This window comes from Leopardus geoffroyi, chromosome D2 (genome assembly GCF_018350155.1).
Source record: "Leopardus geoffroyi isolate Oge1 chromosome D2, O.geoffroyi_Oge1_pat1.0, whole genome shotgun sequence".
In the NCBI taxonomy this organism is placed as follows: domain Eukaryota; kingdom Metazoa; phylum Chordata; class Mammalia; order Carnivora; family Felidae; genus Leopardus; species Leopardus geoffroyi.
In genome coordinates this window covers 36,727,959-36,753,798 of record NC_059334.1, presented here as the reverse complement: position 1 = coordinate 36,753,798, position 25,840 = coordinate 36,727,959, and the positions used below count along the sequence as shown (strand labels likewise).

General features: G+C 44.1%; 1 protein-coding gene and 1 long non-coding RNA gene across 9 annotated transcripts in view; one reads left to right on the top strand and one right to left on the bottom strand.

The window, feature by feature from the left end:
• LRMDA (leucine rich melanocyte differentiation associated) overlaps positions 1 to 25,840 on the bottom strand; it is a 1,047,682-nt gene that overhangs the window by 470,207 nt on the left and 551,635 nt on the right. The gene's annotated exons all lie outside the window — the stretch shown is intronic.
• Positions 16,263 to 25,147, top strand: LOC123576645. Of its 2 annotated transcripts, none has more exons than XR_006701518.1 (3): positions 16,263 to 16,843; positions 20,752 to 20,837; positions 21,950 to 25,147. It is a non-coding gene; the product is annotated as an uncharacterized LOC123576645 (long non-coding RNA). The 2 variants fall into 2 exon arrangements; XR_006701517.1 differs by lacking the exon at positions 16,263 to 16,843 and adding an exon at positions 19,381 to 19,698.

Below are 25,840 nucleotides of genomic sequence, written 5' to 3'. Positions count from 1 at the left end.
CTGAACTTCTCTCCCAAAGCCTTCTACTCTGCATGTTCTTTCTATAACTGTTCCACAGATTTGGTCTGCTCACCTATGTCCTAGGTGTCTTACTCTTGTCTCCTTCACAATTAATTAAAGACCCCTCTTCGCATCTCCCACAGTGATGGCTAAGTAGGAGGAGAGGAAAACCTACCTACCCTGGATGTAGGCCCAAATCCTAATCCTATCTCCTTTCCAGAAGAAAGGGCCAAGAAGAGCCTCAGAAATGTTTATAAGACACAGTCCTTAAAATACTTGTTTATCGTAACTTGGAAAATACCACATCAGTCCCAGCTCACCCAATTACTATATATGAGCAGATGCCTTCCTTTCCCTCTCTGTACCTAAGATTCCTCCAGAGGGGAATAAAGGGGGTGACTGTATCAGTGTGTCTAGAAGGGTGGTTTGTAGATCACATGTCTCAGAGTTCAGATGCCAAAAACCAACCCTAACTTACAAATCACTCTTTGTATGGCTGGGGTCTGGATATCTCCAGTTAATTTCCCCACATCATTTCCATGCATATCAAAGTGTGAGAACCATTGGGGGTCCTCAATTCAAATATCTTCAGGGGCAAGTCAGGTAACATGCTGTATTTCAATGAATCCAAGGTTATTTTAGGTATTAACAAGAGAGAAAAACCAATGTCAATTAAAAATAACCCAATGTTTCCTACCTTAAAATACCTCAGGAACTCTCTTCCTTTCTTATATCCTGCTTGTGGCTTTGCAAGAAACACATTCATAAATCAAGGTCATTACTCCAACCAATATTTGCCTCATGATATCAAGTGTATGCCCTTTCCACATACACAATAATTTTGTCTTTCAATGCCAAATTACAGTGAATTATTAAATGGCACATGAGTTATCAAAAATGTATACTAGTCAAGTGAGGTGAAAATAGTAACAACTTTAAGTTAGGATGTGTAGTGACAACAACTCCATCACAACTGCCTCCTGGCTGGTGACAATTTTAAGAAGCTATCCATTTTGAGATGGATTCAGAGATGTTGAAATGAGGGGAGGAAATGTTCATTTTAGAAGTACTGAAATACAGACAATGCAGAGAAGACAGTAAGGACTGGTGAGGACTGAGGGAATCCCAGCATATGCTCCACCCAAAGGTATCTGAATTAGTATGTGTGTTGTCCACACAGTGATGGGCTGTACTTGGCCCAGGAGAGTGATTATGTTATCTGTTGTCTACACAGGAGTACCTCCCGGAATAAAGGGGTACTGTTACTCATTATGACCTGAAAATAGGCTTTAACTAGAATTGTCCTGGGCAGACAGGGATGGAAGTTACCCTACCTGTGAGCCAGCAAACAGCAACCCCTGAGCAATGTGATCACTAGAGCCTGATTAATTCTAACATTTAGGTCTGTAACATCATGCATCAATTGAAGCTGCTTTTCACTCTATGTCTTTAAACATCCCTGGAAGTCTGACATTTATAAGCCTGTATCTCTCTTAACTCCCCACAGCCACCTAGCATTGACCCAAAACTATCCCTTCCTAATAAGACATGCCTGTGCTTTCTCCTGAGAGAACACTGCAGCTTACCACAGAGATCCCTACAGGTGTTTGATGGGATTTCATCAGTGGTCCTCAATGATGGGTGATTTTGCCTCCCTAGGAGGCACTTGTCAATGTCTAAAGACATCTCTGGTTGTCATAATTGGGTGGTGGCACTGGCATCCAGTGGGTAGGGGCCAGGGATACTTTAACCATCCTGCAATATATAGGACATCCCCCACAACAAAAACCTATTTGACCTAAAGTGTCCTTAGTGCTGAGGTTGAGAGACTCTGGATTAGGTGAAAGATAATGCTTTTTGCTCTCTCAGTGTGGGGTGAGCAGCCTCCCTCCATCTTGCTCTTACTACTGTCCTGCAAGCCCTCCTCCACAGCTGAGGGTTACATTCAAGTCCTGCTGACCCAATTCATGATCTGGGAAGGAGCCTCCACAGTGATGGAAGAGTTGGCATAGCTGTCAGTCTCCATGAGGAAAGTAAGAGAACTTTCCCCTTTCGTGGGAGCAGACAAGACTGACAGGCTGCGTGACTCTTCCCTTCCCCAACATTACCAGAAAAGAAAGTGACAGCAAACCTTATCAAGCGAGCTGGAAGCTGCAGCTTGTTAGAGCTCAGAAGTCCTGAACTTCCACAGATGGGCGCACCCTTAGAAGATGTATACACTTCTTGGGAAGCCAGAGTAGCCCATGAAGAAAACACCACACACAGAAGGGCTTGCCTCAGGCTTGAAACATGTCCCAGTCAGACATTTCAGATTTGCCTGAGTGCAGCTGTCCAAGTGTGGGTAGACAAGTCCCCGTCATTACTCTTGGTGGACTCCTTTTTTCCATGGGGAAGTAGCATCCAGGCTGGACATACAACAGAAAAATATCACCACCAACCCCTCAGAGAATGGGAAATCCTGAAGGGAATGGCAGACCAAGGCAGAGTGTGGAGACAGAAAACAAGGGCACTGATTCAGGACCAAGGACAGGACGTGAGGTGCTAGGGCCTCAAAACCAGGCCAGGAATACTTCCTGTATTGGTTTTCTAGGGGCTGCTATAACAAAGTAGCACAAACTAGGTGGCTTTGAAGAACAGACATTTGTCTCACAGTTCTGGAAGCTAGAAGTCAAAGTGTCAGTCAGCAGGCACTAGAGAAGGATCTGTTTCAGGCCTCTACCCCAGCATTTGCCTTTGCCCTATGTGTGGGTCTGCCTCTTCACATGGCATTGTTTTTATAAGGACACTGATCATATGGGACTAGGGACCCACCCTACTCCGTATGATCTCATTTTAACTTAACTAATTACATCTATGACACTATTTCCAAATAAGTTCATACTCTGAGGCACTGGGGGTTAGAACTTCAACAAGAATTTAAGAGGTTGTGGGGGTTGGGGGACAGAATTCAAACTATAACGCCTAACTGATACGCCTAGTTCCATAAAGAGTGCCAAGATTCTCAGCGGTGCCCACGGAGGTGATAGTATGAGCGAGAGACACCATATGTGTAGGTAGGTATGTGAGCCAGGTATTGAGCTAAATTTGAGGGTGATTTGCTATGTGGCAATAGAAAAGTAACACAAATGGCAAGATGTCGATGTACGTATTTCCCTAACCTGAAGAGAAACTCGCAGTCACAAGCACTGATGGGGTGGTCAGCCCCAACCTCCTCAAACCATAATCATTTTCACTCTCCTTCCCCAGGCTTCCTAGTGCAGGCTTCATACAATCATCATTCAGAATATAAAAGTAGAGCACATTGTTTATCTCAAGTTCACATGTGCATCCATCTGCATTCTCTGAGCCATTAGCCACAAACCTAGAGGTAAGTGAATGATGCTGCCGTGAAGTCAGTGTTCAAAAAAGGTTTGGTCCCCTCTCAGCCCCAGTGATGTCACAAACCAAGATCTTATGGAAAGGAATCTTCAGCATTGACAAAACTGTGACTTTCAATCAAAACAGCACTTTAAGACTAGTTTCCTAATCTTGGCCAAAACTGGGGAAAAGGCAGGAGATCAAAGGCTACTGAATTGAAATCAAAGGACAACATTGATGACTAAAGCAAAACCACCTACCAAAATAAATAAGAGTGGGTTGGGGCTACACAGTATAGGGGCAGTGAGCACCACACCATTCAGTAGCCATCACAAATCATGGTCACGAGTCAGAAACCAACAACATCCAAGGGAAAAAGTCAACATGTATTCAGTTGCTTTTTATTTGAAGTATTAGACAGTTGCCACATTCAAATTGTTTATAATTCTTATGGGAAGACAAGATGTCAGCACGTGGAAATTACACAATATAAGAGTCAAGAAGTAACTCAAGATAACAACAGAACTGTCACAAAACGCTGTGGGATTATATACCAAATAAACAACATAGAAAGTAAGCACTACAAGAACTTGAAAGGAATGGTCCACTTTAGGCTGGAAGTCCAGGAATGATACTTTCAAAGACATAGAATCTTTAAAATTTTTTTTAAAGTTCATTTATTTTTGACAGAGAGAGAGAGCATGAGTGGGGAAGGGGCAGAGAGAGAGGGAGATACAGAATCTGAAGCAGGCTCCAGGCTCTGATCTGTCAGCACAGAGCCTGATGCGGGGCTCGAACTCACAGACTGCGAGATCATGACCAGAGCAGAAGTCGGATGCTCAACCAACTGAGCCACTCAGGCGCCCCTCAAAGACATAGATTCTGATTCTGAACTGAGACTTCAGATTCTAAGAATATATGCTGTTTAATCTCTTTAAGAATACAGAGGAGTGGGTTGATCAAAGTTTAAAAAATTTTTCATTCCAAAACAGTTAATATTATTTAACGATTAAAGACAAATGGTAAAATGCACTTGCACTGGATTCCTCATTCTTAAATAATGCCAAGGGGACATTAGGACTGAGTGTCAGTGGTATGAGGTGACTTCTAAGATGACTGTGATCCCTTCCTGCTGGTATGCATGTCCTTTTGTAATCCCCTCTGCTTGAATGTGGGATGGACCTAATGCCTTAATGACTTGCTTCCAATGAATAGAATAAGGTAAAGTGATGGGATCTCACTTCTGAGATAAGGTTACAAAGACTATGACGTCCACCTTGTTGGATCTCCCTCTCTCACTTGCCCACTTCCTTAAAAGCTAACTGCCATGTTGCGAGATGGCCCGTGGGGAGTCTCATGTAGTAAGGAACCAAGGGAGGCCTCCAGCCAATACCCACCATGAAAATGAGGCCTTACTGGAACATCCTGTGAGAAAATGAATCCCACCAAAAGCCCTGTGAATGAGCTTAGAAACAGATCGTCCCCAGTTGAGCTTGCAAGGATGTCAGCCTTGTCTGGCATCTTAATCACAGCCTTGTGAAAGACCCTGGGTTAAGCTACCTCTAGACTCCCGACCCACAGAAACTGTGATAAATAAAGTTTGCTAAATTTGGGGATGACTTGTTATGCAGCAATAGAAAAGTAACACAAATGGCAAGATGCTGATGTACCTATTTCCCTCATCTGCCAACTAGACCTTCTCCATCCTCATAATAAATGAATATCAGAATTAACTGAGATAAGGAGATAAAGGAGAACAAAGGAAGACAAAAAATACTTATACATGAGAAGGGGCCGTACATAAGATTTTAGGTGCCTGGCACAAGCCAAACACCAGGTGATCTGGGCCCCAAACCTTCTTTGGTAGCCTGTTCTACAGCATGTGGATATTTAAACATGGTGTCCAGTGGTCTTTCTGAAATGGAGCTGGACCAGTCAAGGTCAGGTGTCCCATTACTAAAAATTTTGAAAGTGCCATGCCACAGAGCACTGAGTGACACTCCTGGATCCACAGCAGATAGTTTGGATTATACATGTAGGCTTTCATCCTGAGGACTTTCACCTAAAAACTTAGGAATGACCCTATATTCATGAATGAAATGGTTCAATGATGTGAATGCAGGTCCTTCAGTCGAAGGGCAACACTCTACAGCATTTTTAGGTTTTCTAAGCTGAGCTGCTATCTGGTTCACTGCATTTCTGAAAGTATACACTTGGGACCCTGGAAGAGACAGGGGTTAACCAGCACTACCTGCAGGGATTCTGTCTTTTGTACATGTACATGCACATAAGGTCTTAGGTTAGAGTTCCCAGAAGTAGACTTTGACATAAAGACAGCAAGTCATTTATTTGAGAGATGATATACAAAGCACCAGAAAGTGAGATCAGAAAGGGAAAGAAGTTAATAAATGATGCATCACAGGACAGGTTGCTGATGGGGCCAAATGGAGTTCAAAGGGTTTTTAGGGTAAGATCAGCAAACTTTTTATGTCAGTGGCCAGATAATAAATATGATAGGATTTGAGGGCCATATGATCTCTGTCACCACCACTCTGTGTGAAAGTAGATAGATAATATAAAATGGATAGCAAATAAATATATAAATGAGTGGCATAAAAATGTTCCAATAAAACTTTATTTACAAAAACAGGCCAGATTGGGCTCTCAGGCCAATCTCTGCTCTAGACTAGTATGGGATGCAGGGTGGATCACTTCTCAGAGCTGTATCAAACGATGGGAAAGGGAGCAGAGGTATTTGTATTTACCAACCTCCTCCAGGAGTCAGTGGTTGATGGCTGAGCAGGCTCCAGTGGCCTGAGAAAAGGTACAGGTGCCTGGAGGTGGAATCCATGAAATGGGTGGACACAGAAATGGTGAGGGCCAAAGGGATACATGCAGAGCACCCAGAGCTATATAGACCCTGCCCCAGCCTAATCTATTCTTAAAGAGGAGGAAGAGAGGGTGGTGACAGAAAGGGAGAGAGGAGCAAACATACAGTTCCTCCACGGTGAGTGGTGTAGACAGTCAATATTGCTCTCCTTCTTCCCTCCCTTTCCCTCTTCCTGCCCCACTGGACTTTGAAGGAACTATCACAGTGTGGGACCAGCTGGCAGGGTTCTCCAGTGACATAGTTTACCTGTTGCCCCAGTTATATTCTAGCCATAGCCAGACCACAACAGCCAAGGCCTCACCTCCTTAGTACACTGAGAGACTCTCTCAGTCTTGAAGAAGTCTTTCCCTGGTGTGGAGTTTTTGTTTGCAGTCTTATTTTAATTGAAATTACAGTGTCATTTTGCTGGATGAGAAAAAGATTGAAAAAAATCAACAGAAGGGATTGTGCAGCGTCCAAGTCTAGGGTCCCCAGCCTACTCCATCCTCACAGAAGGGGAGGAAAACCACCCATCCTCTCCCCTATGCCCCAGTTGAAGTCAAAGCAAAAGAAAAAAATTAAATTAAATCATCTTATTATGTAATTGGGACTAGGCCTCAGGCTGCAGCAGTAAAGAAGGGATTAAGGGTAGAGCCACCTGGGCAGCCATTCTCCTGGGTCCCATTACCACCCCCCTCATTCCTTTTTATAGCCAACAGATTAAAATGCGAGCCTAGCAATCTTTGATCTTTCACTTGCTGACACAAATCCTTTCAAGCTTCCAACATTTTCTGCTGAGGTAATTAGTACTAATTAAAAGGTTTCCAACAGTCTTTGCTCCTTTTTTTTTTCTCCTGTATGTCTCCCCCTGATCCCCCTCCCCCAAAGAAATCGCTTTTACAAGTACCTTCTATCCCTGAAACATGGGCATCCTTCACTTTCTTCTTTATCTGACTTGGCCAGATCAAGTAGATTAGTGACTCCATTATTCTGAATACAAAGCCAGACAACAGGTTTTTACTATCGCTCCTGACCTGTTGAGAGTGCATGGGCTTATATTCAGAAACAAGCATCTTGGCTTGTACGAGGAGACAGTCCAATTATGCAGGGACAGTCACCACGCAGTGTAGTCTTCTGCCCAAGGAAGGACACCATTTGGTGACAAAGTGTTTTACTCCAGTGTCTATCTCACTCACACACACTCACACATGCACACACACATGTGCACACATGTACTGCTTCACTGCTCAAACTGACAAGTTGCAAAACTTGCCTCCCAGCTTGCTTTGTCGCCATGCTTTCTCTTTGTTAGGAGTTACAGGGCAGGAAAAATCCATACGGATTATTTAAAAGGTAATGCCAAAAAATTAAGGAAAGGGGGTGCCTGGGTGGCTCAGTCGGTTAAGCAGCCAACTTTGGCCCAGGTTATGATCTCACAGCTCATGAGTTCGAGCCCCTGCATGGGGCTCTGTACTGACAGCTCAGAGCCTGGAGCCTGCTTCTGATTCTGTGTCTCCCTCTCTCTGGCCCTCCCCCGCTCACGCTCTGTCTCACTCTCTCGCTCTCAAAAATAAACAAACTTTTAAAAAAATTTTTAAAAAAAGGATCATCTTATCAAAGCTAAAAAAAAAAGACTTGGAGAGAAACACATTCTCATGTGCGCATGTGCGTACGCGCGCGCGCGCGCACACACACACACAAAGAGTCATGGATTCAAATTCCCAATAAGCAAACAATCTCTATAGTCTTTCCTTGGCTCTCTGCCATAAAGTGGGGGCATGGAAGCTCTGGGGGTGTAGCTGAGCTGTGAGCCCTGTCCTGGAGCAAGTGTCTCCCAGACTGCAGCTTCAGAGACAACCATGGCCCACAGCCACTTCTCACTGCCAAGGGCACTGGTACTGTGGTGCCAGTGGGCAAGACGGTGGTCCAGCAAGGAGGAGGGGACCCGGCACAGACTAAGGGCTAGAGCAACCTGGGATTCTCTCCACTACTCACCTTCCACATAGCAAAGGTGAATGTAGGAAGGGTAGAGGGTGCCTAATCTCACAGAACCGCTTTCTTAGTGAGAACTGACACTGGGGGGGGGGGGGGTATGTCATAATGAAACAATGATGTCTGCTCTCGTGAGCACTGTTCTTACACGAAGCTCTCAGCTACCTCAGCCTGCTGACCCGGAGCTGCAGGTGTGAGGCCTGCTCTACCTGTCCCATGAGGTCCAAAAGTCGGAGAGATGGCCCATTTGTTCAAGGGCACACATTAGCTCCCAGCTATCTCCCCTCGTGCTGGCATTCGGCATTTTCAGTAGGTGAGAAATGACTTTTCCACCCTTTGTGAGTCCTACTACAGCAGTGGCTGCAGCAAGGAGACCCCCCCCCCTTTTTTTTTTTACTTTTCTGTTAGGGTCATTTATGTTAACTGGGTAGAAATCTTCCTTCAGAGCCCGTTGGCCCAGAAATTAGTCACTTCAGACCCCAAATGGGCTTTGATGCAGCTTTCCTGATTAGTGAAGGATGCCACTAAAAAATATACCCACTCCCTATCCCCCATCCTCTGAAAAGAGAAAAAAAAAGCAAACACTGAAAAGTAATGGATTTAATGATCTAGAAAATCTAGACGCTGGAAACTCCAAGGGAGATCATATTAAATTAGACCAGTACAAACAAGCCAAACTAGATTTATCCTCTTGTGGTTACAGATTTTATCTACTAAACCAGGTTTTCGGGGCTAGTGTCTGTTTTCAATGAATAGGATTTTTGAATGTCAAGTCCCAGCATTCCTAGGAGAGGATAATTTACCCCCAGGATCTCAGTTGGGCTGGGGCTGGCCATACCCCAGTCTCTGCAGAGGGCCAGAGATACACTCTAGTCCTCTTCCTTTTCCTGGGGATGGATGCCTGTTGAGAACCAGCCATAGGAGGGATTTGGAGGTGGGTGGAGGCAGAGACAAGATTCAGAGAAAAAATATGAAATTTTTCCTTGACTCCTTCCTGAGGGAGTGAGGAAACATGAGAGGGGGAGGAGAGAGGGGTAGAAGAGTTGAGCAAGTTGACCAGAGAACGTTCTGGACCAGATGTCATCTACTCTCAAAAACATGCACCTGAACTGTATGAAAAGTACCCTAAATAATGTTACGGACCCGGCACATAGGCAAATACCTTCGGGGTCCTTTTCTAGAGCCAAGGGGACATGAAATCATTTTATTTTTCTTCCTAGGAAAGGATTCTATCACCTTGTTTCTGAAGCCAATGGTGAGGAAGCCTTTGCTTGTCCAGCCTTCCTTTCCTGGGGACCTTCCCCCCACCCCAGCGAGCTGAGCTGGGAAAGGCTGGCCCTCCCCGTAGGGGAGAGGACTGGATCCTGCCATGCTGATTTGGGTAGCTGCTAAGACATAATTATAATGAAGAGAAGGCGGGTGGGGGGGTGGAGGGAAGGAAATTACTTTTGAAAATTATGAAAAATACCTTGACGGCATCTCTTTGAGGCTCACATTTAGCTCTCGGAAAAGATTTCTGCCAAAGGGTGAGTTCTGACAGGGGGAAGATGAAATGAGGGGCTGGGGGTGGGTGGGGAGGGGGGGCCGCTGCAAAGAGGCAGCCGTCTGTCAGAACTGATGACTCGGCAGCTGAAGTCAGACTGGAATATTTACCCACCCGTTGCAGGGGGGATGGCTGGAGAGGGAAAAAAAAAAAAAAGCCCGGACAGCAGCCAGTCTGGCCAAAATGACCACACAGAGACGCACACACAAGCAGGTCAGGCCCTCAGACCACCGACTACTTTCCCAAAGGCTCTAATCATCCGGGAGAGAATTAGGTTTAGACAGTAATCCAGAGAGTTTTCAACTCTGTTGACTCTGACCCAGACCCAGGGCTAGGAGCTCCTGGCCCTGCATAAAGTCAGAGCGTGCAAGCAGGGCTCAGCACCCACACTCACGCAGCAGACAGATGTGGGCCAGGCAAGTCCTGCAAATCCCATCACTGTTCTTTTGGGTCCCCCACATATGAATTTTTAAGACATTGCATTTTTTCTGCACCAGCCAGCCCTGCCTCCAAATGAGCTCACCAAAAGGCTATTTTCCTGACTTAAGTCCGAAAGAAGCAGGGAGTACTTCAATGCAGGATTTGTTCTTTGTTTGCTTGTGGTTTGTTTGATGGGGCCACCTCTTGGTTTTGAGGGGGGAAACATAAAACTGGGAGTCAGGAACAGTGGTGTACCAAAGAGGTGGGGAGTGGGCTGGTGGGAGTGTCCAACACAGCGAGAAGGGGTATTTTATCACGGACACTGTTTGGAACTGTCAGATCACGGTGGTAATAAAGTCAGAGCCAGGGTCTTTGTTATCATTTATATGTTCTTTACAGACAATGGAGTCCCTTACTGCCCACACCTGGGGCAACCTGTCCCCACTACAGGTACACCACTGCTCAGGAAACCTTGGTTCTAAGACCATTTCTGCTCCCCACAGTCTATCTGTGATCTTAGACAAAGCAAGTGGCGTGTCTGAGCCATAGGTTCTTCATCTACAAAAATAAGGGATTTGGTTAAATGATTACTAAGTATCTTCCATTTAAAAGTTTCTAAAAATCCCTATTTTGCACCCAAATATTTTACCTGGAAATTTCAGCAATGAACCTTACATGACTACATTTAAGGAAAGGACAGGGCTCACACACATCATGTGTAAAGATGGGTCCATGCTGGGTGCACTCTCCAGTACTGCTCAACCATTGGATCCACCCTCAAAGGTAGGGCAGGAGTGCCCCTGACCCTGAACACTGCCGGTCAGCTTGTCCGCTGTGGCAGAGGGACGTGGTAGGGGAGCCACAGGAGTGTTTACTCACTCGCTCTGCCTGGAGGCTGGCCAGCACTACCACACCAGTCCTCTGTTGCCCCGAAGTCAGGGACACCCGGCGACGCCACCAATTTACGTAACACTCTGAGACAGAAGGCAGCCCAGATTTGAAGGCAAAAGGTGTTTTGTTCAGTTTCTTTCCAAAGATGAGTTAATGTGTTTCAAGGTCAACTGGAGAAAGGGTGCACCAGGCAAAAAGGGAAAGAGTTTAAACTGCTGCGGCTTTAAAAGCTTAACCAGTAAAGCCCCTCCAGCCTTCAGTCAATGGGAATCAAAACAATGATTTCAAGCCATGTCATTCAGTCTACAGGCAGGATCGCTAGATGAAGGCTTGCTCCTTTCCTTCCCTTTACCCCATTTCCAACTGCCATCCATTCCCTACTCCTAAAGACCCATTTTGACAGAGTCTATTGTGCAGCCTTTTCAGGACATTAGCCACCCCACCACAAACTCTGAGGCAATAGAAGTTTTCCGGGGGCTCTCTTCTCCCCCCCGCCACCCTCCCCACATCTTCTAATCCTAGAGGCAATGCTGCAGAAACCTATAAGCAGAGAGGATTTCTGATGCCTGCCACTTGCTTAAAATTGATTTTCAGATGAGAACTCGAGAGAGCCAAGTATCCCCACAGTTTGGAACACTCATCATCTCTGACGATGAAGTCATTTGCTGCCATAAGCAGAACAAGGGTTAATGACCCAAAATCGAATAAATTACTGGATTCAGATCCATCATTACCACTGGTTTTAAAAATAATCTGGAGCGAGTGAGTGTGGACTCAGAGCCATCACAAAGATGGACGCGGCCCCCCTTCTCCTCCTTTGCTTACAACAATAAATCCTTCCGAACTACATCTCAGGCTCACACACCAATTAACATTTCTCCTACCAGTGCACAAGGAGCCGTGCAAAGTGAGTCCATAGGAAATTAGTCTGGAAATCACCTTACGTGTGACACTGGGGGATGTCCTCCGTGTTTGGGATGGGGGCAGGCAGAAGAACTCTCTTCCCACAGTGCCACTCCACTGTCTCACCCTGGACGAGGTGGTGGGGGCGCTGGGGCAGGGGGCTTTCAGCACCACAGTCAATCTTCAAACAATTTATCCAAACAAAGGCCAGCGTGGGGAAAGGGAGATACAGGGGAAGCAGATGAATAAGCAAGATCAATTATGGTGGGGGTGACCCTGCGGCCCCACTCCATGACACAGATCTCAAAGCAAATTGTGCCAGAGTGGAGTTGACATGCCTCGACTGGAAACAGCGTTCTCCTAAAGGAGGTCTGCTCCCCCCTCCCGTTTTCGGGCGGGGGAGTGAAAGGAGAGAATGGGAAAGAGGGGAGGGTGGGCAGAGAGGGGCCAAGGGAAGGGAGACCAGGAGGCGGGTGAATGAGAAACCACGCATAATGGCCTGGGGTTTATTTTACAGAGAACAAAATGGCTCAATTTGAGTACTTTAGACTGTTGAAATTGGCTAGCGTGAGATACAGGGGGCACCTCCAAGAGGACTGTTACATCAGCTGCAGGAGACCACAGGCCCAGGGGGCAGAGAAAAGGAAAATAAATACATAAACACACACACACACACACACACACACACACACACACACACACACACAGAGGCCTCCTCCATCCTGCAAACTTTCTCGGGACTAGGGAGAATCACAGAGGTGATTTCACAACAAAATGCTTAGTAAGGCATCCCAATGCCCTTAACTCCTCAATTGCATCTCTGATGTGTGGGGCTTATCGTACTTTGCTCTCCCACTTTATGTTCCAAAAATGCCACATCCTTAAAAAAAAGAAGCCTGGTTTATTATTTAGTAGGAACAGCAGTTGTGTGTGTGTGTGTGTTTTAAGGACTGCTAATAATTCTGATCCCCCCTTTCAACAACAATCCACCCCTCACTAAGAAAAAGTCAGAGCGACTGACTAATGGGAGTAATTCAAAGTACCTCAATTAAAATTCAGGTTTTGGCCTTTCGAGCAGTCTATTTAAAGATTTTTTTCCCCTAGATTGGTTGTAGACAGATGATTATTAAATATTTATGTGTCTGTGAAAGGGGCTCTTGGAGCTTGGCTCGGCTGAGGGCTGAGCTTTTTGTTGCTGTTGTTTCTCCTCTTGGAGGGCCCAGGGAATGATTACTTTATTTGGTTCCTTAACCACCTGGTTCCCAAGAGCCCCACACACAAGTCCGTTGGTCTTAATATGGCAGGACAGGGGCACAACAGCTCTCTCCTATGCACGGTGGAGTAATCCAAGAGCCTTCTCTCAGCTGAGCTAATCAGACTCTCCTGAACTCAATCCAAATGCTCTCCCCTAAGTAGTTTTCACTGATGACTTCAGTCCAAAGGGAGCACGAGGGCTCTCTGGTCTCTCATGATCCTCACCAGCTACTTCCCTATATTCTTGTGTTAACTCTCCAGGAGGAGAAAGTTCTATCTCCTTACGTGGTTTATAAACGCCTTGAAGGCAGCATCTGAGGGTGCTGCACTATCCCCACCTCTGACTGGCTGATTTATTCTCCTTCACTTTGTGCAACAATAACTCCTTTTCACATTGACCTGAACCCCTGCATTAGAGGGGTCATTGCCACAGCCCAGAACCTTCCCTAAGGAGAACTAAGTCACCTTATTTTAACACCAAGCTTATTTTGGGGAAGAGAGAGTTTGAATAAGGACTTCTCTGCCCTAAGACCAGCAACAAGGACATGGGTGAATGGTACAAGATAGCTGTTTCCTCTTAGTTATTCAGGCAACAAAGGTTTATCAACATTTCTCCATGTGGAAAGGGCTGCGTAAGGCCAGGGGTTTCAGTGATGGAAATAATCCATCACTTGTATACTCTGGAATATCACAGAGCTTTAAAAGTATTGAGAAATATGGATACTGTATTATAAAAAGAAAGCCAATAGTATAGTAATATTTATACAATAGTTCTATGTTTGGGGAAAAACTGTACAAAAAAAATAGAAGACTGGAATGCTACCTTGATGGAGGGGGATAAATCGTTTTGTTTGGCTTCTAGCAATAAAGATTTACTGCTTTTCTAGTATGAAAGTAGACACTGATAAAACAAATACTTTAAAACAAGAGATCATAATTTCTGCCCTCAAAGGTGACTATGGTGCAGCATTTCTTAAATCCCTCCACCTTCTGCAACAAAATCAACTGAGAAGGAATTTAAAATACAGATAATGGGGACCAAAGCTGGAACTTCTGATACAATAGACCTGGAGTAGACCCAGTCTGTCTGTCTGTATATCTCCATTTCCCCAGGACTTTCTGGAAACATGTAAAATTTGATAACCAACAGACCAGCAGATCCACCAGATATCCAATCTTCTGCCTCCATCTCCAGATTACAATTAAAAACTAAGAGTAGCTGTTGACAGGAACAGTGATTAACAAGTTTATCAGAATCTGCTCTTCCTTTATTTTTTTTTTTTTAAAGATTTTGTTTTTCAGTAATCGCTATAACCAACATCTGGCTTGAACTCACAACCCTGAGATCAAGAGTCACATGCCCCACTGGCTGAGCCAGCCAAGTGCCCCTTGCTCTTACTTTAAATACGAGGGGAAGTTACAAGTTGATTCTGAGAATACCCTATCTTGACTAAAGGTACATGTGAAAACCTAACCTAGGACTATACCATGATATCCCAACACATTTTTGAAAAGTTGGATCATTTTCCATTGTATTACGTGAAAGTTTACCTAGGGGCAGAAACTCCTATATCCAAAGCAAAACATCTTAAAGTAATTAAAGTAATTATCACTGAGGCTAGACATTCAACTAGTAACTTAGGATGTGAACTTGTAAGTTACCCACCCTTAAAAAAGCCTTTACTCATTTTTCATTGATTTATGCATTCATAAATTTACTCGGTCCCTCATTCAGACACTCATCCAACAAATGTTTTAAGCCCATAGAGACCTATCAAACCCACCTGAGTAGAGGACGCTGGCTTTACACCCCACCTCCCAGTCTCCCTTTGATACCAAGACCTGCCTGGTGGTACCATGAACCACACAGATGATTAAGGGCAGGCAGGCAAGCATGGCCATTCCTCCTCTCCATTAACCATGTTGCTTCCATTTGTTAGGGAGAAATTCTATTCCAGGAATTCCAGTGTTGGCTGGCTTCTTCTCCCCCTACCAGATATTGTGAGCTCAGAGATGGCAAGCTCATTTTGACAGTACTTTTCTCCTTCAACTCACTTCCTCAACTTTGTTCACCTTCCTAATAAAGCCTTCCTTGACTGCCATGTTCATTAAAACTCTGTCACCTCCACCCAGGACTACTAATGTTATTACCTACTCTCTTTTTCTTTTTCCCCCCCACAGCATTTATGGCCTTCTGCCATATAATTTATTTATGTATCATGTTGACTGTTTAATGTACATTATAAGGTCCATGAGAATGTTTGCCAGTTTTGCCCACAGATGTAATATAAATATTTAGGATAATGCCTAACACACATTGGGCATTCAAGGGAGGGAGAGAGGGTGGGACTTACTTCCCACCATGGGCCAGGCTTGGCTTGAGTCAGTCAAGAAGGTTAATCTGCTGCTGGCAGCCATGAATCAAGAGGAAGGGTTTGGGGGATTATCAGCTTCCTCCGATTTTCCACCTGCCAATCCCCTCCAATATGGGAAGCCTGGGAACAGACTACTGTCATATCATTGCCCATCCGTCCTCTCGGCCAAGCCTGGCACCCCCTGTTCTGATTGCTCTCTAAACGCTGGTCACTGGTTCCTTCCCCCGATACCAGCACTTTGCAAAGTCCACAGCCATTTGCACATAAATACCAACCCCCACTCCTACCCCAGGCTCAAAACCCCATCATTTATAAAAACTAGTCATTTCAGTGTCTGTTCCCTATTCTGGAAATGGCAAAAGTGAGGCCCCGAACTTAGAAGACTAAGCTCGGGTTTAGTAAGCTTTTTACCAGAAGAGGGTAAAAAACTCAAGCTTAGTACTCCCACTTTGGGGGCCTTTCAACCTCAAAATGTGAACCCTGAGGAGCCTTCTCAGTCCACCCTTTGTCCTCTCATACAACCTAAGGGGTTCCCACAAGCCTAAGACTTTCCAAAAATGTAGAAACAAACTCCTCTTATAGAAGCCCAATCTTGCCTTCGTGCCAGAGACTACTTGTCTCCTACCTCTGCCATGCTTCTGGGCTCTGTCTCCCTGCCCTCTGCCTCCGCCTCAATCTCACACACATAGCTGGGAGTTCTTCAAAAATGAGCTGCTATATTCATTTAAAGATGCCCCCAGGTGAGTGGGGCAAATATAAAGAGAAGAACTACCTCCTGGGAACTAGGCCCTTGACAAACACTATTGCAAATACAATACCTCTGCAAATGGATCGTTATTCCCATTTTACAGAAACAGAAACTGAGGCTCAGAGAATATAACCAACTTACATCCTAAGTCACACTCCTAAAAAGTGATGGGATGGGATTTGAAGCCCAGAGCCATAGATCCTGAGGGCCACACTTTCCAACCGCAGTACATGCTATAAACTGAATGTTGGTGTATTCCCAAAATTTCTATGTTGAAGCCCCAACCCCCATTATGATGGTATTTGAAGATGGGGCCTTTGGGAGGTAATTATGGTCAGATGAGGTCATGAGGGTGGGACCTTCATGATGGGATTAGAAAGACCAGCGTTCTGAGGACAAAATAAGAAGGTGCCTATCTCCCTATCAGGAAGAGAGCTCTCAACAGAAAGTGAAGCCAGCACCTGGATCTTAGACTTGCAGCCTCCAGAAATGTGAGAAAACAAACCTCTGTTGTTTAAGCCACCCCAGTCAGTGGTATTTTGTTGTAAAAGCCTGGGCTGACACTGCAGCAGGGGAAAACAGGAGTTCTCCTTGCGACCGCAGTGTCACCTCTATAATACCCAGGCCCTTCCCTGGGTGGGGTCTAGAAGAGGGTTGCAAGCCTACAAACAAGACTGGCCCAACTGGAGTCCTCTGAGGAGCACCCAATGCTGAAGTCCAGGATTTGGTTTTAGGTCGGTGTGTGCAAGGAGGTCTGTCCTTGGTGTCTTTCCTCCATGACTGAGTGACAGGCATAGTGTTAAGTGCCTTCTTTTAAATGTTTGAATGGTCAACAAAATGTTCAAGATCTGGAAAAAAAAATGGCTCCAAAATGTGAAATAAAAATTATAAAACTAAGATTAATAAAATTTCAAATAAACTTCAACAGAAAGAAATCCTATGTTCACTGGTAGGTCAAGCACTAATCAAGTCAAGCTCTACAGTTAAATATAAATATAACAAAGTTTTCATGAGAAAATTAATTTATTCTTAAGCCTCTAAACTGTAAAAATGACTTAGAATCCTTCCAAAAAATTCACAGTGAAACCTCATCAATTATATTTAATGCGAGATGGGGAAGGGGTCATTTTAATACGTTTGATATGTTGTATGATGAGGTCTCCAAAATGAAAAGTGCTCAGGATGTTCAAAGGTCTTAAAATGTCCCTACTTTCTGGCGAGAAGTCAAGGCTGGCAAAATGTGTGTGACCGCTAACATCTTCATTTTTATGTGTTTACTGGGTTTCGCTAGGGCAACCCAGCATGACTGAGCCAGGTTCCAAGACAAGGGAAACCATGGCCCACAGAGGGGGACTGGAAGCCAGGGGAGGAACAACCAGATAATGGGAAAGAATTTCATACCTTTAGGCTCCTGTAAAAGGCAGGATCTCCAGGGAAGCAGCCTGCTGTGCTTGGAAAGCACCAGATCAGGAGTCAAGAGAGCAGAGTTCTATTCCCAACTTCCTAACTGACAAGTTGTAGGACGTGGAATGCAGCCCCAGTTCCTAGAACCATGCCTGGCACACATCAGACATTCAATGAAATATGCTGAGAGAGCTTAATAAGTCAGTGTTCTCTAATGGCACACTTGAAGACCCTGGGCTGGAGGGGGGCAGGGAGACAAGCAGACTTTGGACACCAAGCATCCTTCCCAAACTCACTGCCGGCCACAACCACTGTCATCATCTTTACCTAACTCAGACTTCCCAAAAGTTCTCAATACTGGGAGGGGTCTAAGAAGGCAGGGTCAGCCATACACTGTGGAGTCACATGATACAGATCTGAAGTGGCACCTCTTCCCCAACATGCTAGGCCACCTTTACACAAATGCAAAGGGCTCCTTCAAGAGCTCCACACCTGCCACTCCCAGCCCACCGCTGCCTCCTTACTCTAGGTTTACCTCCAGGATTTTTTTTTTAACCACACTTCCTGAACAGGGCTCTTCCAAAATCTCTAAACAAAAGAAAAACCACCTGGATTTAAAGCCTCTTCAGAATGATGCTTGGCCACCTTTCTCCCTCCCCCTTCATCCAAAATGAGTCTGGAGGGAACCGAGGCAGGCATACTGAGTCACAGTCACCCCTCCATGCACAGATACACACCCCAACCCAACAACCTCCACACAAGGAAGGCTGACAGCCTCCCACAAGACACACATCAGCAGAAGCCATCTTCGTTTGCAAGAATTCACATATTCCCTAATTATTTCAAGAGGACTTTCAGACCGAGGTAATCGTTTCCCCTTTATTACTTGCCACACATATAATGTCAGGGCCCTAGCATTCATGAGCACCCCCTCCCCATATCTGCCCCCCACCTCTACCACCAAAAACCCAAATAATTTCAAAAACATTTTTATCCTAAAATGTTCCCCTCAATTTAAAAAAAAATTATCTTCAAGCGAAGAGATTTCTTTTCCATTTCAATCCCACAACAAGGAGAATGTCAGCCCAGCTTTTTTTTGACAGACAAATTATTGAATCAAAGAGAAAATGCCATTAAGCTCACAGGTTAGCAAGTGTCAGGAATGGTTTAAAGAGATATCCCCATTTATCTTCCAAACATGCACGAAATGTCACTAATGTGTGTTTATCATGTATAATCAGACAAAGAAAATATCGAAATAAAGTACTCCCGCATACAATAGAAATCTCCTTCCATCCTTCAAGATATCAGTGCTATTCAAATAGAATAATAATGATGAAGCCTCTCTCTTGAAAATGGAAATCAAGTGAAATGTAGATAGAAATGATTTTTTTTTTTTTTTGGTAGTTGATGTACATTTCTAAAGTGCATTAACAGGAAATCCAGAACTTTTTAGGTCAATTATATTGTCAGTATTGTCAATGCCACTGAAATGAATACTGAGGCAGTGCCTGTTCTTGCTGGAATGAAGTTACAGAAGAACCCCCTAGACTGGGGACTTACAGAGAAACTAGACACACACTGGAAGCCTGACACTGTTCAAGCATGCATATATGTATATCTATACTTTTTCATTCAAATCAATCCCAGCTCCAGGCATTTGGGCTTACTATAAATCTCAATAGGAAGAAAAAGATCTACAAATAACCAAAAATCCGGCTTGATTTTCTTCCCCCCTCTCCCTCCATTATGACAAAGCATATTTATGTAAGCCAGATGCTATGACAACAATAAAACCCAGCCCTCAAGTGAATGCTCTAGACAGCAACAGTTCTATGACTCCATCTGGACTTGCAAGACCCAGGAGCATGAGCTGTCCACTGGAGAAAAAGATAGTTCTTGCATCAGAATGGACAGTCCCCTTCAAGTCTGAAAAGAGCTGGTATTTCAACCTGCAAACATTTTTTACCCTTACTACTTTCTCTCCCAATGGTCCCATCAGCTTTGTGACATATTTCCCCACTTTCTGGGTCACAAGTTTCCCAGGAGCAGAAGCCACATCTGTTTTAGTCCATCACTGACACTGACCTTCAAATAGCTGATGCTCAAAAAGTCGCTTCTTTTTTGAAAAGAAGCTTTTCCTCTCTGGTCTCTCTCAACCTCACACTTCCCTGGCTCTGGGATATTTCATAGCCCTATGGGGGAGTGGCCAAGATCTGAGACATCCATGTGTTTGGGAGGCAGTAACTTACCACCTCAAGAAAGTTTCTGCTCTCCCAAATTGATGACATTAAACTCCTGTGTCAGGTACAATGTAAGGAAAGGAGATGAATGCAAGAGTAAAGGGTCCTAAAACAGTGGAGTACAGTGTTAAGAGAGCAAGTTCTCGAATCAGCCCGCCTCCTGTCCATCCAGCTGTGCGGTCTTGGACCTCAAGCTGTGTGGCTAGATCCTACCCCTAAGAATGAGGATACTAATAACCCTTACCTCACAAAGGTAGAGTGTTAAATAAGTCAATATGTGTACAGCCCTGACAACAGTGTTTGGTGCATAATAGGTTCTCAAAAGCATTACATATTATTTTTAATACCTATTTGTTTCATTTTATTATACAAATAAAAGAGAATGAGACTTAAGGACTGGTACAACTCCTCAGGAATATAGGAGTGCAGGAATAGGACCCAAACGCAGGTATGCAGAGGCCCAGTAATCCGGCCACTCCATCAGCTACTTATTAGATGCTAGCTATATACAAAAACAATGGGAAGCCCGTCAAAGTAGACAAGGGACAAAAAGGAGGGAAAGTGAGGAGACTGTGAGGGACAGGTTTGAACAAAAGTGATACGCTGAAATAGGAAACCAAAAGGACCCACTGTGGCTACAGAGTGAGGTTTATCATGCATCAGGAACATCGCTATGAAATTCACCAAATAAAATGTTTCTTCCACAGGCCCACAACCATGTCCTCATCATTAGTTATCTGTTTCTTTTTTAGGTTTAAGTCCCAGCTGCTCTTTGTGGACCAGGACTGAACATATCTTTGTACCCTCCACCTCCAACACGAGGCCTGGAACTTGACAGGTATTCCCCCCAAAATGTGTACAATAAAAGGGAGCCAAGCAGGCAGGCTGCATGGCCACCATTCTGAGGTTGTGCTGGGTGGGAGAGAGAGCCTCAGTGAGGGAGAGCCCAGGAAGCCCTAAGACACACTGACATGAAATAGGATAAAGATTTATTTAATCTCCAGTTCACAGGCTACAGAGTGGCATGTGGACCACAAACCACACCTAACAAAAGTTTGTGAAGAGAGCCCATCATCACAGCACAGAAAACAAGGCTCACCCTTGCAGGGGGTGGTATTCTCACCTCCAGGTGGTGAGAGAGGCCAGCAAGGCAGATGCCACCATGGAGGCACCAGATTCCTCCACTGATTTGCTATGCATTCCCAGGCAAATCAGTGAAATTCTCTGCTCTTAAGTTGGCCCACCTATAAAATGAGGATAAAATATCTGTCTTGAAATTTGACCTTTTGTATAATAACCCTCAAAAGGTGGATAGAAATTTCCCAGCTATTATATTTTTAACAGTTTATCTTAAGGACATAATCAGAGGTATGTTTAAAATAATAATAATAAAAAAAAAGATGTATCTCCTGGGGCATTCTTCATGGTGCTGAGTATAATAGGGAACAACAGAAAATAACCTAGTTACTCAACAACATTATGATACATACATCCTTTATAACAGAACAGGTTAAGACATTAAACATTGGGCTTCCAAGGACTATACTTATAACATGGATATATGCTTATAAGAAAAATATAATCCACAGATATAGGTGTATACACACAAAAGGAACGTATATGGGGTTGGATGTATACTAGAATGGATTAAGTGTCTATTTCTGGCAACTGTGGAATTACAGGCAATTTAATTTCTTTCTTATGATTTTCAGTATTGCCCAACATTTCTACAATGAATATGCACTATTTTCATAATCTGAAAAAACATTCTTAAAAACATAATTTTAGAAACCCTGACCATGTCCACCTCACAGCACTATTCTGAGATCAGTTATAGTAACAGATGCAGAAGCACTTTGAAATGCATAGAATGATATGTAATTCAAGTGACTGTGATAAGCCAGTAACTAAACGTTTGTGGTTAACCCCGTCCAAATGTCCTCCTCCCAGGCCAAGGCTATTATGAGCATGGAACTGTGTGACACTCCACCATCTTATCCAAGTGGACTATGCAAGATTTCCATCTCCCCATTTCCACGTGGCAAATGTAGAGCAAGTAAGATTTGAAGCCTCCAATAGACTGAAAAATGTCAACACAGATTTCTCCCCACCAAAACCAACCAACCAACCAACCAGAGAAATTCCACATGTTAGAAACTCCCCATGAGCTTGGATCCAAAGATTCGGTGATATCCAGCTGGCAGTCTATGCCAGATTTGTCAAAGTGAGTCCCAAGGCTCCTAAAGAAGCATTAATCTTCTGTCAGGAGTACCAACTCCAATAGGGCCTCAACAAGCAAATTATGTTCCGGAGATTTTAGGGCCCAATGGTGGTAAAATGTTTATCACTCTAATGGCTTTGAAGTATAAACAGACTTCATATCAACACAGTGATTCTTCTTATACACACATTCGGGCTTTTAAATTGTGCTTAAGTTGGCAGGCTTAAAAGTAGATTAGTGAGTTTCAAGAGTTAGGGTTTTCCCAGGAAAAGCACATTTATTGAGCCAGTTGGTCAGTCACTGATCTAAAACAATTGTTTTACCTTAGAAATTTTAGACCCTGAGATGTCTTAAGGGTGTCTGAGATCCAGAAATTCTCCCTTGAACACAATCCAAGAAGGGCCAATAAATAAACCTGATTCATGGCAAGAGGCATTACATTCAGAAAAAGACCCACACATCACAATAATCCACTCGATTACTGGAGGCAGGAATGTAGATCAGGGATGTAAACTGGCAGTGGATTAAAAGGAAAAAAAAACCCACAATAATGTCTAATATTGAGGTAGCACAGCTCTCAATAATTCAAAGCACATGCGCTTCTATTGTGTTACCTTAACCCAGCCAGAAGCCTGTAAAGGCAGGTATAAGGAGGGCTAGTAACCGCATTTTAAAAAGGAAAAAAGTTTAAAGAGGTAAATTATTGACTTGGCCAAGGTTATTTAGGCAATCGATGAAAGCCAGATTCATAACCCACTCTCCCACCTAAGGAAGTCAACTTGCCTATGACAGTGACTAGTGGTAACCAAGCCAGTAAGGAAGATTCAAAACCAGCAGCTAAATCAAAGATGTTAACTGGATGTTCAAGAATCCTCCTTGTGACTCAAGGATCAAGGAAAGACCAAGAAAACAAGTCTCTCCCACGAGTTAAGTTCAGAACCCAAAGCTCCTTCTTTCCTCAGAAAAAAGCTACAAGCATTTCACCTGCCTTCTGAAAGGAGGCAAGAGAGAGTCTAAGTGCTACATCCTCTTACCTATACCTTCTTACTTCACCCCATGTCAGATGCTTGGGAACCACCACAAACCAGGGAGCTGCCCTGTGAAGCTTAGCATCTCTCTCCCTCTCTTATCCCCAACTATAGAGAGAATAGCAGTAAGTCGAACAACACTCCACTTCTCCAAAAAAGTTTATACACATGCGTGAGCATTCCATACAATGTATGTAATAAACTGGAAGAGCACCCAAGTAAATAAAGAACAGATCAAAAGGGAGGTATGAGGCAGCCACATTCAACTCTGCACTTGAAAATTTAAATGAATACTCCTTGAGAGCAAACTACAAAATGCTAACCTTGAAGTGCTGAGTGGCAGGAAGAATTATGGGTTATTGTACTGTCAAAATGCCAGACAGCTGTATGTTGAGTTGCTGCGTTATTTAGACAATCAGAAACTTGGAAGCTAATGTGACATATTTTTTTTCGGTGTGAAAGCTCTTGACATGCATCACGATAATTTCTAAAGGGACAAAATGTTATATAAAAAACATGGTGCCTTCAGGAGATGGCCTCATAGGTAGAACAGCCCCAGGCAGACCAGGAAGGATGTCAACAATGTGGACTTCCCAAGGGAGAGGACCATTTCCTTCCAGTCTTAGTCCACAGGGGATGGTCCCAAGCAACATGGAGCACGCTCATTCCAACTTCCTACTCTCTCATCACGGAAGAAATGCTCCTGGATTCACCTGCCTGGCTGTAGGCTGGGCTGGGCCAGGTGAAGCCCACTAATTGCAGGATCATCTCTCAGCTGGATGAGCAATATGGAGATCACATTCAGAGGATGCTACCAGAGATCATGGTACTGTGCAAACCAGGGGAAGAAATGGGGCTATAATTCTACCTCTGCTCTTGCAAGTTAGTTTACCTTCCACACGTATTCTTGATTGGCTCGTGGACAAGTACAAATAGAATGAGTGGTAGCCATTTTAAGGAAATTCCTAGCTTTGACTCTCAGGTTGCCCTAAAGTGAGAGTGGGAGGCAGGTCATGGTTGACTGTACCTGAAATTCTACCTTCAGTACTTTAACTACAACTAAAATACAAACATTAACACATTGAACTTCCAAGAGTCACCGCTAACTTAGGGCATATGGAAGTTCTGAGAATTGGTTTTGCCGGGTGCGGGGAGGAGGAGTATAGGATTTAAGATCCAGATGAGGGACAGGGGCCTATGGGACAGGCAGAAAGATAAGCCAGAGAAAATTCCAGATAGAAAGTACCATACTCTGTGGATTTGCCCTCTTCTCTGCATTTCTTCTTGATCAAAAGGAAAACCATCCCATCCAGGAGAAGAGAAAGTGGCTGGAGACTGGTGGGTCAAGGGGAGTGTTCCTCTCCTAACAACCATTTCCAGTCAGCAGGCACAGACTCTATCCTGAGGCCATCTCTACCATATGTACCAATAGCATGACCTTTAGCAAATTATTTAACCACAGTTTCCTTAAATGCAAAGTGGGAACAACAAGAATAACATCCTCAAACTGATGTTGAAAGATTTCATGGGCTAATTACTTAGAGCAGTGCCAGCCAGGTGATGATGGTTCTACTCAAATATTATCACAGCATCCTCCTCTTATCATCACAGCTAACAGTTTATACCAAATCCCCACTGCCAGCTGCAGGAGTAGAATCCCCCGGGATACTTTTCCCAGGACAGCAAAGCAACTTTGAATCACAAGAGTTTCCTGTGCTCCCTGCTATGTGATCCTAGACAGGATCCTACACCCAACACTCACCCACCCCAGAAAAGGCCAGCATACTGTGCCATGCAGAGAAGGAAGTCCATTGTCTAAGTGGAAATCACCTGGATTTAGATGGTGCCTCCCGCCACAAGCTCCACTAAGCATCGTAAGTAAAGACACTCTCTTCTTTTTTTCTTTTCCACCTTGTTTTTATTTTTATTTGACAGTTAACCTAAATGTTAACATAATACCCTGTAACCTGGGTACTTAAAAACTGATATGCAGCCAGAGGATAAGACTGGTAAATGAATGAATACGAAGCTGATTCCAAAAGCTGTGCTATTTGGCTATAGCTACTCCGGAAAAATTAGGAATACAAGGACTGGGGCCAATGCCTTCGCACACAACAGTGGTTCAATACTTTCCACCCACCATTCCCTGGGTCATTATGAGGATCTCAAGGTATGAGATGGTCTACTGACACCTCCAGGTATGAGATGGACTACTCAAGCTCCCCACACGCTTAAGGAAGACAGTCAAAGTCCGCTAGAGGAAAGATTGTTCCTTTCTCCAGTATCAGGGATCATTTTCTGCTGAAGTCAGGAAACACCTATATCCTTTAAGCAAATTATCATGGCAGGTGTGCTCACCAGAAATTTCATTTTTATGAACCAGTATGGGAATAGTTCTTGCCTACAATATGCATAAATGAAGAACCGGGGGCATGATCTATCCAATTCCATCCAACTCTTGCTTGAGTCATAGCAATAAACATAGGGATAGACAGGGAAGTTCTGCATTGGATGGAAAGGATATTTTCCCCTACTCACTAAAAGTTGCCTGTCAGGGGTACCTGAGTGACTCAGTCAGTTAAGCGCCTGACT